Source organism: Rattus norvegicus, chromosome 2 (genome assembly GCF_021556685.1).
Source record: "Rattus norvegicus strain SHRSP/BbbUtx chromosome 2, alternate assembly SHRSP_T2T, whole genome shotgun sequence".
NCBI classification, from domain to species: domain Eukaryota; kingdom Metazoa; phylum Chordata; class Mammalia; order Rodentia; family Muridae; genus Rattus; species Rattus norvegicus.
In genome coordinates, this window is record NC_141535.1 from 182,796,141 (window position 1) to 182,810,448 (window position 14,308).

At 40.0% G+C, this 14,308-nt stretch overlaps 1 pseudogene; it reads right to left on the minus strand.

Annotated features, from left to right (window-relative positions):
• Nucleotides 1–6,046: 6,046 nt before the first annotated feature.
• Tdpoz2l9 (TD and POZ domain containing 2 like 9) lies at nucleotides 6,047–7,297 on the minus strand (annotated as a pseudogene).
• Between the last annotated feature and the right edge of the window lie 7,011 nt (nucleotides 7,298–14,308).

Below are 14,308 nucleotides of genomic sequence, written 5' to 3' on the forward strand. Positions count from 1 at the left end.
TTGAAGATGGGATGGCAGTGACAGTTGTGAGAGAAGGGTGCCTGGGGTGGGTGGGGAACATGTCATTGCTGAATAAGGCCATTAGGGTGGTGGATAGCAGCTTGTAGTTTGTCCAGACTCAGCCCCCAAACATGCTGCCCATCTACAGAATCACTCAGGCTTTGAGCAATGATGGGATGTCCAATATGAATCAATTTAATTTTCTGAATTTTTTGACCTCCTCAAATGACCGCTATGGTCTCTGTGATGCCCTTGGAAGCCATGCTGATATATGTGGTCAGCTGCTGCAGGCCGTGTCAAAGCCGGAGGTTCTTGTGGATGTCCATGGTCTCAGAAGTCATTGGAAGTCATCTAAATGTCCAAGGACCACTTTATTCTCAGAGGTCAAGTGCATGTCTGTGGTAGTTTGAAGAAGTTTGGTCCATGTAAAATGACACCATTAGAAAGTGTGAACTTGTTGGAGGAAGTGTGTCATTGAGTAGGTGGCCTTTGAGGGAGGCTTATGGGCTTGGAGGGTTGGAGATTTATCACAACACCTAGTGCTCAAGCTCTGCCCAGTCAGGAAAAGAGCCTCCTCATGGTTGCCTGCAGAACTGAATGTCATCCTGACAACCTTTGTATCAAGATATAGAATTCTCATCTCTTGGGCAGTGTTTAAAACCTAGTAAAACTTGCTTTTAAATTTGGCCTAAAATGGTTAATTTGTTTTGCTCTGGTAAATGTCAGGATTAACAAAATGTACTCCTGTGTGTGGGGTTTGTTGTTTCATAATCTCAAGCCAGGCTCAGTATCTGTCTCTCTTCCTGATGCCTGCTGATCGGCATGTGGAATGCTCAGCTACATCTCCAGTACTCTGTCTGCTTGCTTCCCACCCCATTACCTGCCATGATACAAATATGTTGCTGTAATAATAAATTAAATTGTTTCTTTTACCCTGCATGAGATCCGGCACAGTAGTGCCCCAAGATATCTGGTAGATGTCTTCATCTCCATCAGCAAATCGTCTCACCTGCTTTGCTGCACCCCATATCACACTGCTGATGTCTATTCTCTGAGCCTGGCAACAAAGTCTCTACCCACCTCGTTCCCAAGGCAGGTTGCCACCATGCCAGACATACATACCCCAATTCCCTGTTGGCCCAGTGTCTCCAGCCACCACATAATCTCTTGAATTCAATTAAATTGCCATATGAAAGAACATACAACACAATAACTTCTGATTCAATTGATAATATATAATTGCTCACCTACACATACAAACCCCTATATACATCCATCCCTTAAAAACATTCATAACAACTTGTAAATGTACAGAGAGGAACTTAACATTCACCTCCATGATCTCTTGGCTGCTTCTCCCCTGGTTCCAGTCTCCTCTTCCTCTCTAAAACTTGTCTCATGCCCATCCTTCTTCCTTGAACAATGATAGGCCTCATTCTCTCTTGTACCTGCCTCCACCTATAGAGTGACGTCGGCCTACATTCTAATAAAATTAGGCTGAGTCCCAAGGCTCTCAGTCACAAACTTCTTCCTATATAAAGTTATAAGAAGTTGTGTACCAGCAAAACCATCCAGGTACTAAAGTTCCTGACAGTTATCAAAGGCAGTTTGTTTAGAGAAAGCCATGATTACCACTGACAATTTTCTCATTTCAGGGTCCAAGAGGATGAATGTCTTATAGGCTTCAAAGAATTCTTTTTAGATATACTCTAGGGCTCTCATTATTTCATCTGATTACCTTAGATAAATTTATAGACAAATTTGATAGAAAATTCTCTGAGGCTCACCCAACAGAATCTGCATATCCTCTCCCTACCTTCAACAGCCTTAAAATACCAGTTAGGTATGGTCAAAGTAAAGATGCCCCAACATATAAAAAAGACATGTGCTCCACTATGTTCATAGCAGCCTTATTTATAATAGCCAAAAGCTGGAAAGAACCCAGATGCCCTTCAACAGAGGAATGGATACAGGAAATGTGGTACAATGGAATATTATTCAGCTATCAAAAACAATGACTTTATGGAATTCATAGACAAATGGTTGAAACTGGAGAATATCATCCTGCGTGAGGTAACCCAATCACAGAAAAACACACATGGTATGCACTCATTGATAAGTGGCTATTAGCCCAAATGCTTGAATTACCCTAGATGCCTAGAACAAATGAAACTCAAGACGGATGATCAAAATGGGAATGCTTCACTCCTTCTTTAAAAGGGGAACAGACACAGAAGGAACACCCATTCAGAGACTGCCCCACATGTGGCCCATACATATACAGCCACCCAATTAGACAAGATGGATGAAGCAAATAAGTGCAGGCCAACAGGAGCCGGATGTAGATCTCTCCTGAGAGACACAGCCAGAATACCGCAAATACAGAAGCAAACGCCAGCAGCAAACCACTGAACTGAGAATAGGACCCCCGTTGAAGGAATCAGAGAAAGAACTGGAAGAGCTTGAAAGGTCTCGAGACCCCTTATGAACAACAATGCCAAGCAACCAGAGCTTCCAGGAACTAAGCCACTACCTAAAGACTATACATGGACTGACCCTGAACTCTGACCTCATAGGTAGCAATGAATATCCTAGTAAGATCACCAGTGGAAGGGGAAGCCCTTGGTCCTGCTAAGACTGAACCCCCAGTGAATGTGATTGTTTGGGGGAGGGTGGCAATGGGGGGAGGATGGGGAGGGGAACACCCATAAAGAAAGGGAGGAGGAGGGGTTAGGGGGATGTTGGCCCAGAAACCGGGAAAGGGAATAACACTCGAAATATAAATAAGAAATACTCAAGTTAATAAAAAAAAAAGAAAGAAATACGCAAGTTAATAAAGAAAAAAGGAAAAGAGAAAGGAGAATGAAAGAAAGAAAGAAAGAAAGAAAGAAAGAAAGAGAAGAAAGGAAGAAAGGAAGGAAGAAAGAAAAATGGAAAGAGGAAGGGTAGAGGGGGAGGGACAGAGAGAGGGAGAGAACGATGGATGGGGAGAGGGAGGGAGGGAGGATTGAAGGAAGGGAAAAGGGGGGACAGAAAAAGAAAAAGATGAAAGGAAGAAAAAGAGACTTGTCTACAGACTAGCTGAATTTCTGACACATAGTAGGTCTTTAATAAGGCTTTTATTTTTAACTTGAAATAGATGAACTCAATAGATGGGACCAAGTTTAATCTCAACCCACTGTAAAATTCCTTTCGCTCCAGTGCAGACTGCAGACTCATAGATGAACTGGTATTATTCCATGAGAACAAGTAATTGCTGATGGCAGGCTGGCAGGTGATGGAGGAATGTCAGGAGGCAAAGCTGCCAGCTTTGGGTTCCGAAGCAGCTGTGTCCTTAATTACATCGCTTGATTTAAACTCTATTAAATCTGTATATAAGTAACCCATTTCTCTGGAAGCATTTAAACCTCTTCTATTCCACCAAACACACTGCTTTTATTTCAAATAAATGTAGCCAGCTATTTGGGGAACATATGGTATATTTCTCTCTTATTAATAATTCAGTTCAAATGAGCAAAAATTAGTTGGTTCAGTTACGGCTGATTTTGTCCTGAAAAGATCTGCATTAATTTTAGACATTTTGTAAATTGGGCTATTAAATAAAAGCATTATATGTGAATTAAAAAGCAAAAAAAGGGGGGTTCAGAGCTGAACAAAGAATTCACAGCTGACAAAGGCCGAATGGCTGAGAAACACCTAAGGAAATGTCCAACATCTTTAGTCATAAGGGAAATGCATATCAAAACAACCCTGAGATTTCACCTCACACCAGTCAGAATGGCTAAGATCAAAAACTCAGGTGACAGCAAATGCTGGCAAGGATGTGGAGAAAGAGGAACACTCCTCCATTGTTGGTGGGATTGCAGACTGATACAACCATTCTGGAAATCAGTCTGGAGGTTCCTCAAGAAATTGGACATTGAAATACCTGAAGACCCAGCTATACCTCTCTTGGGCATATACCCAAAAGATGCCCCAACATATAAAAAAGACACGTGCTCCACTATGTTCATAGCAGCCTTATTTATAATAGCCAGAAGCTGGAAAGAACTCAGATGCCCTTCAAGAGAGGAATAAATACAGAAAATGTGGTACATCTACACAATGGAATATTACTCAGCTATCAAAAACAATGACTTTATGAAATTCATAGGCAAATGGATGGAACTGGAAAATATCATCTTGAGTGAGGTAACCTAACCATAGAAAAACACACACGGTATGCACTCATTGATAAGTGGCTATTAGCCCAAATGCTTGAATTACCCTAGATCCACAGAACACATGAAACTCAAGACGGATGATCAAAATGTGAATGCTTCACTCCTTTAAAAGAGGAACAAGAATACCCTTGGGAGAGAATAGGGAGGCAAAGATTAAAACAGACGCAGAAGGAACACCCATTCAGACCCTGCCCCACATGTGGCACATACATATACAGCCACCCAATTAGACAAGATGGATGAAGCAAAGAAGTGCAGGCGGACAGGAACTGGATGTAGATCTCTCCTGAGAGACACAGCCAGAATACAGCAAATTCATAGGTGAATGCCAGCAGCAAACCACTGAACTGAGAACGGGACCCCCGTTGAAGGAATCAAGAGAAAGGACTAGAAGAGCTTGAAGGGGCTCAAGACCCCATATGAACAACAATGCCAACCAACCAGAGCTTCCAGGAACTAAGCCACTACCCAAAGACTATAGATGGACTGACCCTGGGCTCCAACCTCATAGTTAGCAATGAATAGCCTAGTAAGAGCACCAGTGGAAGGAGAAGCCCTTGGTCCTGCTAAGACTGAACCCCCAGTGAACGTGATTGTTGGGGGGAGGGCGGCAATGGGGAGAGGATAGGGACGGGAACACCCATATAGAAGGGGAGAGGGAAGGGTTAGGGAGGATGTTGGCCCGGAAACCGGGAAAGGGAATAACAATCGAAATGTAAATAAGAAATACTCAAGTTAATAAAGAAAAAAGAAAAAAAAAGTTTCCCCATCAGCAGATCGGGCGTGTTCAGGGTGGTATGGCTGTAAAAAATAAAAATAAAAAAATAAAAAAATAAAAAAAATAAAAAAAATAAAAAAAAGAAAGAGAATGAAAGGAAAAAACAGTTTCCCCCTCAAAAAATGTCCAGAACCAGATAATTTTCACAAAAAAAAAAAACCAATCTACCAGCCATTCTAAGAAGAGTCATTGCTTATGTTCCTCAAATTATTTCATGACATAAAAACAGAAAGATTATTGCCCAATCTATTATATGAGAGACTACAGTTACACTATAGAAAACACATACCAATTTCCCTTATGGATTCTGATGCAGGCATATTCATTAAATAATTGCAAACATATTCCAAGAACAATTAAAAGTATCATTTACAATCCCAAGTTGGCTTTCTCTCAAGATGAGTAGGGGTACTTCAATATAAAAAAATCAATAAAATTAATTGACCACATAAACAAACTGAAAGAAAACAAAGCAAACAAACAAAAGGCAAAAAACAGGATCGTTAAACTGGGTCGAGACAAGGTCATTAAGAAGCAACCCCTTGATGATAAAAGTTCTCCAGAGATTGCCACACAGATGATATGCCTAAATATAATAATGGTAATATAGAAGAAGCTCATGTCAACATCAACTTAAACTGGGAGAAACTCAAAATCATTGTACAAAAGCAAAGGCAAGTAGTGGTTTCTCATTCTCTTAAATCTACTCAGTACAGCAAATGAAGTCTTAATTAGAACAATAAGGCAAGTGGCAAATAACAGGATACATACAGTAAAGTTGAAATAATTTTTATTTGCAGATAGAAAATACACTAGAATTAGGTGAAAAACTTTACATGTCACTTAATACACATAAGTTAGGTCATCTATTCTGCTCAGTCCAATGCAGACAAGTTTCTCCAAAGAAAGTAGGTTGGGTTGTGCATCAGGCCAGTTGAATCCCAGTTTCCAAGACATCAGACAAGAATCAAACAACATCAACAGGGTAATTGTCAGGTAGAGTGTCCATGACCCTAGAGCTGCTCTTTGCCCATACACCATTTTGACATATTACAGCCGTTTTAAATCCTGAGCCACCGGGCTGCCTTTCCCCAGATTCACTGTAAATGCTCCAGCAATACTGTAGTCTAAACAGAAGTCATTTGTAAAAACACTGGTTGCTGCTGTTGGAAGACAGGTGTAGGTCATAGCCGTTAAGCTCCTAAAATGTCTTTCAGCATTCGAGTGAGGGCTCAAAGCCAGGACACTGTATGGAAGACAGGGAGTAAAATGCTTCCTCCACCAAGTGGGGATGTGACTCCACCATTGACTTCCACCCCACGGTATCAGAGACTTCAGAAGCATGAAGTATAATGAAATCCATGGCCCTAGTCTTCAGGTGCTCTGTTTTGTGGAGGTCAGCCAGGATGAGAGTAGGTACAGCATTCTTCACAGAGAGGTTCCTGCACAAGGCATCCTCACACATGCCCTTCAAGCCCTGCAGGTCATACTTGTCAGCAGCTGCCAACAAACCTGTGGCCATTGAGCGGCTGTGGAGGTGTGGTGCCTTCCCTGTATAAATGAAGGCCATCATTTCCTTAAAGACTTGCAGGTGAATGTCATGGACCTCAATGCGGTTTGTTAGGCTCTCCAGCATTTCATGTTCAAACATGGCTCTGAAAACTGGAGAGCAAGCTGCTAGGATGGCCTTGTGAGATCTGAATTCCTGGCCAGCTACCACCAGGCTGCAGTCTGTGAAGAGGGAATTTTCCCACAGCTATCCTATGTCGTTGACCAACATCTGCCTTGGATCCTTGATTGCAGGTCTCATGTTATCTCCATGCATGCTAAAGGAGCGTTCTACTATGCTCACCTTGCAGCACAAGGTGAACTGGTCTTCAGGGAGAAGTCGATGCCTATGGGAGAGGAGGAAATCTCGAAGGATGAACTTTTTGTATCCCCAGTATTGATTTGGCAGAAACCTTAAAACATTTGACATTTTTGTAAGAAGATATTTTTCTCCTTGGGCGTTTATGATCCAGAACTGTACCTTTGCCCAAACTGGGCTCTTTGGACAACTGAGCAAACCCAGGTAAACAGACAGGTAATCTTTGCTTTCTTCATCAACACCATTTGGGAATATCCTCAAACACCATTGCATTTCTTCACTGGCCTTTAATGAGAACCTTGGGCTTGTAACATTTTCACGAATTCCATCCATGCAAAATGAAAAGTTGCTAATGGTCCACTCATAGCAGAACTTCTGAACACTGATATGTGTGTAGCCACAGCTCTTGGCTTCCAGGTCCCCTGACATGTCTTCTGGAGATAGTTTGGAGGTTAAAGTTGATCTGAAAGAAGTAATAGAAGTTACTCTTTATTTTGTAGGGTACAATTATAGATACCCTTTAGATTTTATTTTCAATTTCTGCTAAATTTCCCCTTTTATATTCTTGGAAACTTGTATTTCTACAGGTTTCTCTAGGTTTCCATATTTGTTCCACTGAAGATAAGACAGACCCAGAGTGACTGTTAAACCTGTGTGTCTGTATGTGTGTGTGTGTGTGTGTGTGTGTGTGTGTGTGTGTGTGTGTGTGTATTTATTGAATCTTTGGTCAATGGTAACTAATTTTGGCTATTTTATCCAACTGTGGAAGAGTTTGGAAATGTGTATACACACTCATTTCAATTGTATTGTATTAACAGGGTCCTTTAGTGAACATAAAGAATGAATTACTCTATATAAATAGAAAGTGGATGTGTGAGAGAAATTTGTAGGCAAAGGTCAAGGTAATATAAAGTTGGATAAAGCCAATGCTTACTTATTCTACAAGGTTTGAAGTCTCAGGTCTTCTTCAGTATCGACCAGAATCCTGAAGATGTATGTTCAGATGCCAGTGAAGAAATGAGCTTGCTAGTAAGATGAGAGCAAGCAAGCAGCAACTCCAAGCGTCCTTCTCCTATAAATTTACACAGGCTGCAACCAAGGTGGCGCCCAGTTAATGGTGTGTCTTCTAGTCTTAAGATCTAGATTAAAGGTGTGTGTTTTCTGCATCAAGACTCAGATTAAAGGTGTGTTTTTCTACCCAAAGAGTCTGTATTTGAACTACATCAATCCACTTCAAGTTATGCCAAAACAATATTAAAGTGCATATTCTCCACTTTTTTTTAGGTTACTTAAGTCCACAGGCATTCTGAACAGAAGACTTTTGGTACTCCTTCACCACCAAAATGATGTTTCTTGACTGTGGTGCATTGCGATGGGGGTGGGGGTGGTGCCTGAGCTAGAAAAGAAAATAAAGACCCTGCTGTTGTTTTGTTTTGTTTTGTTTTTTGTTCATTTGTTTTTGCTTTTGGGTTTTTTGTTGTTGTTGTTTTTTTGTTTTTTTTTTATTATGGTGTGGGGTAATGAATTCTGCAATGATAAACTGGAATGGGGCAACATTTGAGATGGAAAGAAAGAAAGAGAGAGAGAGAGAGAAAGAGAGAGAGAGAGAGAGAGAAAGGAAGAAAGAAAGAAAGAAAGAAAGAAAGAAAGAAAGAAAGAAAGAAAGAAAGAAAGAAAGAAAGGGAAGAAAGAAAGAAGAAAAAGGAACCAGTACAGAGAGAAAAGTAAGAGAGGACCCAGTTTTTCCAGGAGAGTTTTTCAGAGATGGGTTGAAGAGAGAGAAATGGAGACACAGGGAAAGACAGAATGATTCAGAGAACAAGAAAGGAGACAGAAGAGTACAACAGTTGGTGAAAGTTAGTATGAGGCAAGGCAGAGCAGCTCAGGAAAAACTGAAAGAATACAGATTGAATCAGTTACAATGGAGAGGGGTTTTAAACCACTCATCCAGACCTCAGAAACAATTAGTTAGGAGTGAATTATTCACCTATAAGTATCAGAGGGTAAATTTTTTCAAGGCCTAGAATAGATTTTAAGAGAATAAAAGCTTCCATATCTAGGCCTAGGTTGACAAGTAGAGGCAGAGTGCCTCAGCGATGACAATAAATACAGAGGATTAATAGTTATTTTTACAATAAAAACACTAGAATGTCTGCATCAGCTCTAAACTAGATAATGAGGGCTGAGCTTCTCCATGCACAGGTCTGACCTGCTGCTCTGCATTTAGCAACAGAGGATGAATGACTGTGGGGAAAGGAAAAACCATTTGTCTCTCAAACAAAATGTGCCCATTTATCCCTTTACGTTTTTCCCGATTTATGTTTTTTTTCTGCTGATACACGTCCACTTCTGCTATTACAAAATCTAACAAACATCTGACTTTCCTTCAGACAGAGCTGTGGCTTCATCACCATCTTGGTTGGGGACAGTCTCCTGCGTGACTGCCATCTTTATTGTGGGCAGATAAGGTTTACCTATGCTATTGCTTCAGCACCATCTTAGCTAAGGCAGGTCAAGTGACTGGTTGTAGCTTCAGTGCCAACTTAGTTAATAACAGTCCCATGACCATCTACCATATTTGCTTTAGGCCATTACTAAAACACTGCCTCCACACCTTAGAACAATCTTAGAGTCTCTAATTTCTATCCTGACTTGGTAAATCATTATTTAATATTGATTTTAAGATTTACAACAGTGAAAAGTTAAAGATCACTGCCTTGATTGTATAACTTAGATATGCTTAATAGATATTAGCTCTCAATTATCTTTTCAGAAATCTGATAAATGTAACCTCACATGTTTAATGTTATTAGGACAGAAAATCCCAAAATATAACAGTTACAATTCCCCCACCCTTACCCACCAAGGTCTCTGAGAAGAAATAGGCACAGTAACAAGACTGCCTAGATTGTGGTATGATAACCACTGAGAAACAGTGCTCCATTTCCTTGCTGCTGCCAGAGCTCACCCTACACTGCTGTCAAACTGAGGATACCCAGAGAGTTAAATGTCTCATATTGCCTAGGACAAGATGAGTCATCTTTCCAAAGTAACTACTCCACAGGAAAAAAGGTTCTCCTTTTCTGGACCTAATGACCACACTGACTCTGTCTGAGTTGTGATGGAGACCACAGGGACCTGGGAAAACTGTCTAGGTAAAAGACTATTGGCCAACCTCTGTCATTTTAAATAATGACATCTAGATTATAATTTATTTTCCCTAATTTCTGACTATATTTGTAGCTAAACTAACTAGAGTTAGAAAACAGACCTCTAGTTCCTTACCCAGAGGTAATCCACTACCTTATTATCTCAGTAGTCAATTCGTTAACTTGAAGACTACCGGATCTCTTCTCAAAAACAGACAAGTTTGTCTAACTCCCAGGCTTCAGGATAAAAGATACACAAGTTCAGATATAACGTTTCACAGATATAACCTTCTGTTTCTTCATTTCCTAAACTCACTTTCCAGTGACTAAATGCTTCATATTTCCTCTGCCTGTTATGCCACTGTCCAATCATGAACCAAGAAAAATCTTATAAATTAGCCTAATCCTAATAAAACATCCCACTATACAATTCAACTTTTATATCACAAATTCAAATTTAAGTTTCCTTTGATTGTCTTTAAACTATAGACTTAAAGGTTTTCTCATGCTAAACTATATGATCAATTATCATATTCACAAAGTTGTCAAATTTTCCAGGTTCCTTTAATTGTCTTTTCAATACATACTTCAAAATGTTTCTCATTATAATAAATTTATACTATATATATATATATATATATGTATATATATGTATATATATGTATATGTATGTATATATATATGTATGTATATATATATGTATGTATATATATATATTCCATCTTCTAGACAGAGGTAAAAGCCCTTCTTTCTCCTTCTCTTACAGGAAAGGTTTCCTAAGCTCATCTTAAAGACTGCTCACTCTGTTAACAAATGTATCTCTTTTGTACACTTATAAGCTCCAAGAAAAACAATAAGACCTCCTTCCCATGGACCAAACAGACTGCATCTAGATAAGTAACCTGTCAATCAATAACCTAAGTTCCCACTTGTGACCTATTCCAGAGGGTGGGATTCCTTTCCTGTTCCCTGGGATTAGAACTCCCCTCACACGAACCACTAAGACCTAAGGGTTTCAATACACCTAAGAAAAATTCTTTTCTCCCCAAAACACTTAACTTTATTCTCTACTATATATAATTGACTAGTACTACTATTACTAATACACACACACACACACACACACACACACACACACACACACACACACACACAATGTTTCAACATCTTGTCATGTCCAGGAATTCACTCAAAATCAACATCCATGACAGTTCCAAAGAAGCAACCCACATACTCCAACCTACTCTCACAAACACAGACACTTCTACTGGAACTGTTCCTTCTACCTACAGATGGTTCCACGGTTCCTTGATAGCAAGGAAACAGCCAACCCTGCTAAGATTGGATCAACATCAACATCCATATTTTCTTTGCTTTCCCAGAGAGACATCATCCCAAAGTCAGGAAGAAGTAGTGAAAGATCATGATGACCCTATTCCTGTTCCATCATAGTCTCTATCAAATTCTTCCTTTAATTTTAAATTAATCCATGATGAAGGAATTTTAGCATTCCTCCTAGGCTCCACCCAACAGTTACCTGGCAACATCCAGATAGGCATGACTCACTATAAAATAATCTGTTTGTCCCCTCCTTACTCTCTTATTCTCTCTTACTCTTACTCTACATGATCCTATAAGCCTTTCTCTGTCTCTCTTTCTACTTCCCCATCCCCCCTTTTCTCCGTGTGTTCCTGGGTGGCAACTCTGATCCTTTTTTTCTCTCCCCTTCTCTTCCTCCTTCTCGGACTCACACAATCTCTCTCTATATATATATGTATGTCTGTCTTTTTCTGCCTCAACTCCCTTCTCTTCCCTACAAAAATCCCCTTAAAAAGCTCTAAATAAACTTTATTCAATACTAAAGTTATAATAAACTGTGTGTGTGGTATTTCTATATCCATCTATTTACTGGTCTATCATATATCTATATTATATGATCTAAACTATAAATAAACTATATAGTAAACTATATTCTATATAACAGCTGGTACCCCCAGGGAGAGGGATGCCTCAAAATGAGCCTGACAGTGTACCCCTCCCACGCATACCTAGTTCTAATAAACATATCCTGGCTCTCTTTTCATAAAATAAAAGAGTTATAATATCAAACTATCAATGAGTTTCAAAAATTTCTACATTCTGATTTCAAATATGTTTTATGAACTGGGGACTATAGAGAATGAACAGAATATAAGTCTCTCGGTAAAGAGAAAGCTGATATATGAGAAAAATTTAAGGGTGTGGTCCAGCTACCAACAATGGCTAAAGCCAGTACTTACTTACTCCACAAGGTTTGAAGTCTCAGGTGTTCTCCTTCTTCAGTATATGCTGGAACTCTGAAGAAGTAGGCTCTAACACCTATGAAAATTGGGCTTGCTAGTAAGATGAAAGCAAGCAGGCAAAGACACAAAGCTTCCTTCTTCCATGTGCTTATATAGACCTCCAGCAGAAGGTGTGGCCCAGTCTTCTAGTCTCAAAATCTGGATTAAAGGTGTGTAATTTTCTGACTCAGGACTCAGATTAAAGGTGTGTTTTCCTACCCAAAGAGACTCTATTTGAAATGGCTCTATGTACTTCAACTTAGAGGGAAAAAGTTATGGATGCCTTCTAGCTTTTGACTTGACTTAATGCCAGAGTTAGTCCAGATGGGAATAGGAATAGTCATCACCAGTGTACTTTCTGAACTGTGGTCAGTCATAAATGAAGGTTCATGACATTTTCTGCAAAGCTACTATTTACTCTTGTGCTTGTCTTACACTAATTCCTGCCACAAACATCATCAGAGAAGGGTTCTTAACTTGTCAGAAGTCTGAGTGTTCACAAAATGGAAGAGCTCATATATTTGGGCAGAAAGCAGAGCCCCAAACCTCTGAAGGTGGCTTTCTTCTATCCTGTGTTTAGTCCAATCAAATCCACAGACCTTGTGGTGAGTCCCCAAAATTTGACTGGGGGTCTTGTAATTCTCCATCAAGAAATTCTCCTTAAAAATCCTTTCCCAGGGGTGAATTGTGGCTCCCGGAAAAGGCGGTGCAGGTCCTCCTGGTTGCTGCCCTCACGGAGAGCTCAAAAACAACACCCCACGAACAAACTTGAGCCCCCGGGACCACAGGTAAGACCAACTTTTCTGCACCAAGTGACCTGCCTGGTGAACTCAGGACACAGGCCCACAGGAATAGCTGAAGACCTGTAGACAGCAAAAACTACATGCCCGAAAGGAGAACACTCTGTTCCCATAACTGGCTGAAAGAAAAGAGGAAAACAGGTCTACAGCACTCCTGACACACAGGCCTATAGGACAGTATACCACTGTCAGAAATAGCAGAACAAAGAACACCAGAGATAACCAAAGCAAACAGTAAATATACAAACACATGAGAAAAGCAAGACCTAGATTTAAAATCATATTTGATCATGATGCTAGAGGACTTCAAGAAAGACATGAAGAACTCCCTTAGAGAAACACAGGAAAACATTAATAAACAAGTAGAAGCCTACAGAGAGGAATCGCAAAAATCCCTGAAAGAATTCCAGGAAAACATATATAAACAAGTAGAAGCCCATAGAGAGGAGTCACAAAAATCCCTCAAAGAATTCCAGGAAAACACAAACAAACAATTGAAGGAATTAAAAATGGAAATAGAAGCAATCAAGAAAGAACACATGGAAACAACCCTGGATATAGAAAACCAAAAAAAGAGACAAGGAGGTGTAGATACGAGCTTCACCAACAGAATATAAGAGATGGAAGAGAGAATCTCAGGAGCAGAAGATTCCATAGAAATCATTGACTCAACTGTCAAAGATAATGTAAAGTGGAAAAAGCTACTGGTCCAAAACATACGGGAAATCCAGGACTCAATGAGAAGATCAAACCTAAGGATAATAGGTATAGAAGAGAGTGAAGACTCCCAGCTCAAAAGACCAGTAAATATCTTCAACAAAATCATAGAAAAAAACTTCCCTAACCTAAAGAAAGAAATGCCCATAAGCATACAAGAAACCTACAGAACTCCAAATAGATTGGACCAGAAAAGAAACTCCTCCAGTTGAAAGACCCCAGCTTAGCAGCAGTAACGCCATTTTGCAAGGCTGTACTTAAGATGACTGGTTCAGGGAAAGGTTAGAACACTGAGTACACAGCGGCTGCCAAGCAGGATGTGTTTGGTTGAAGGCCTGGCAACAGGACGACTTCGGTTGAGCACCTGACAATGAAAAAAAAGCCCCGGGAGAGGTCCCACACCCTGGTGAGGGGCTGAGTCAGTTGTTATGTTCCAAGAAGTTAGCTAAGAAA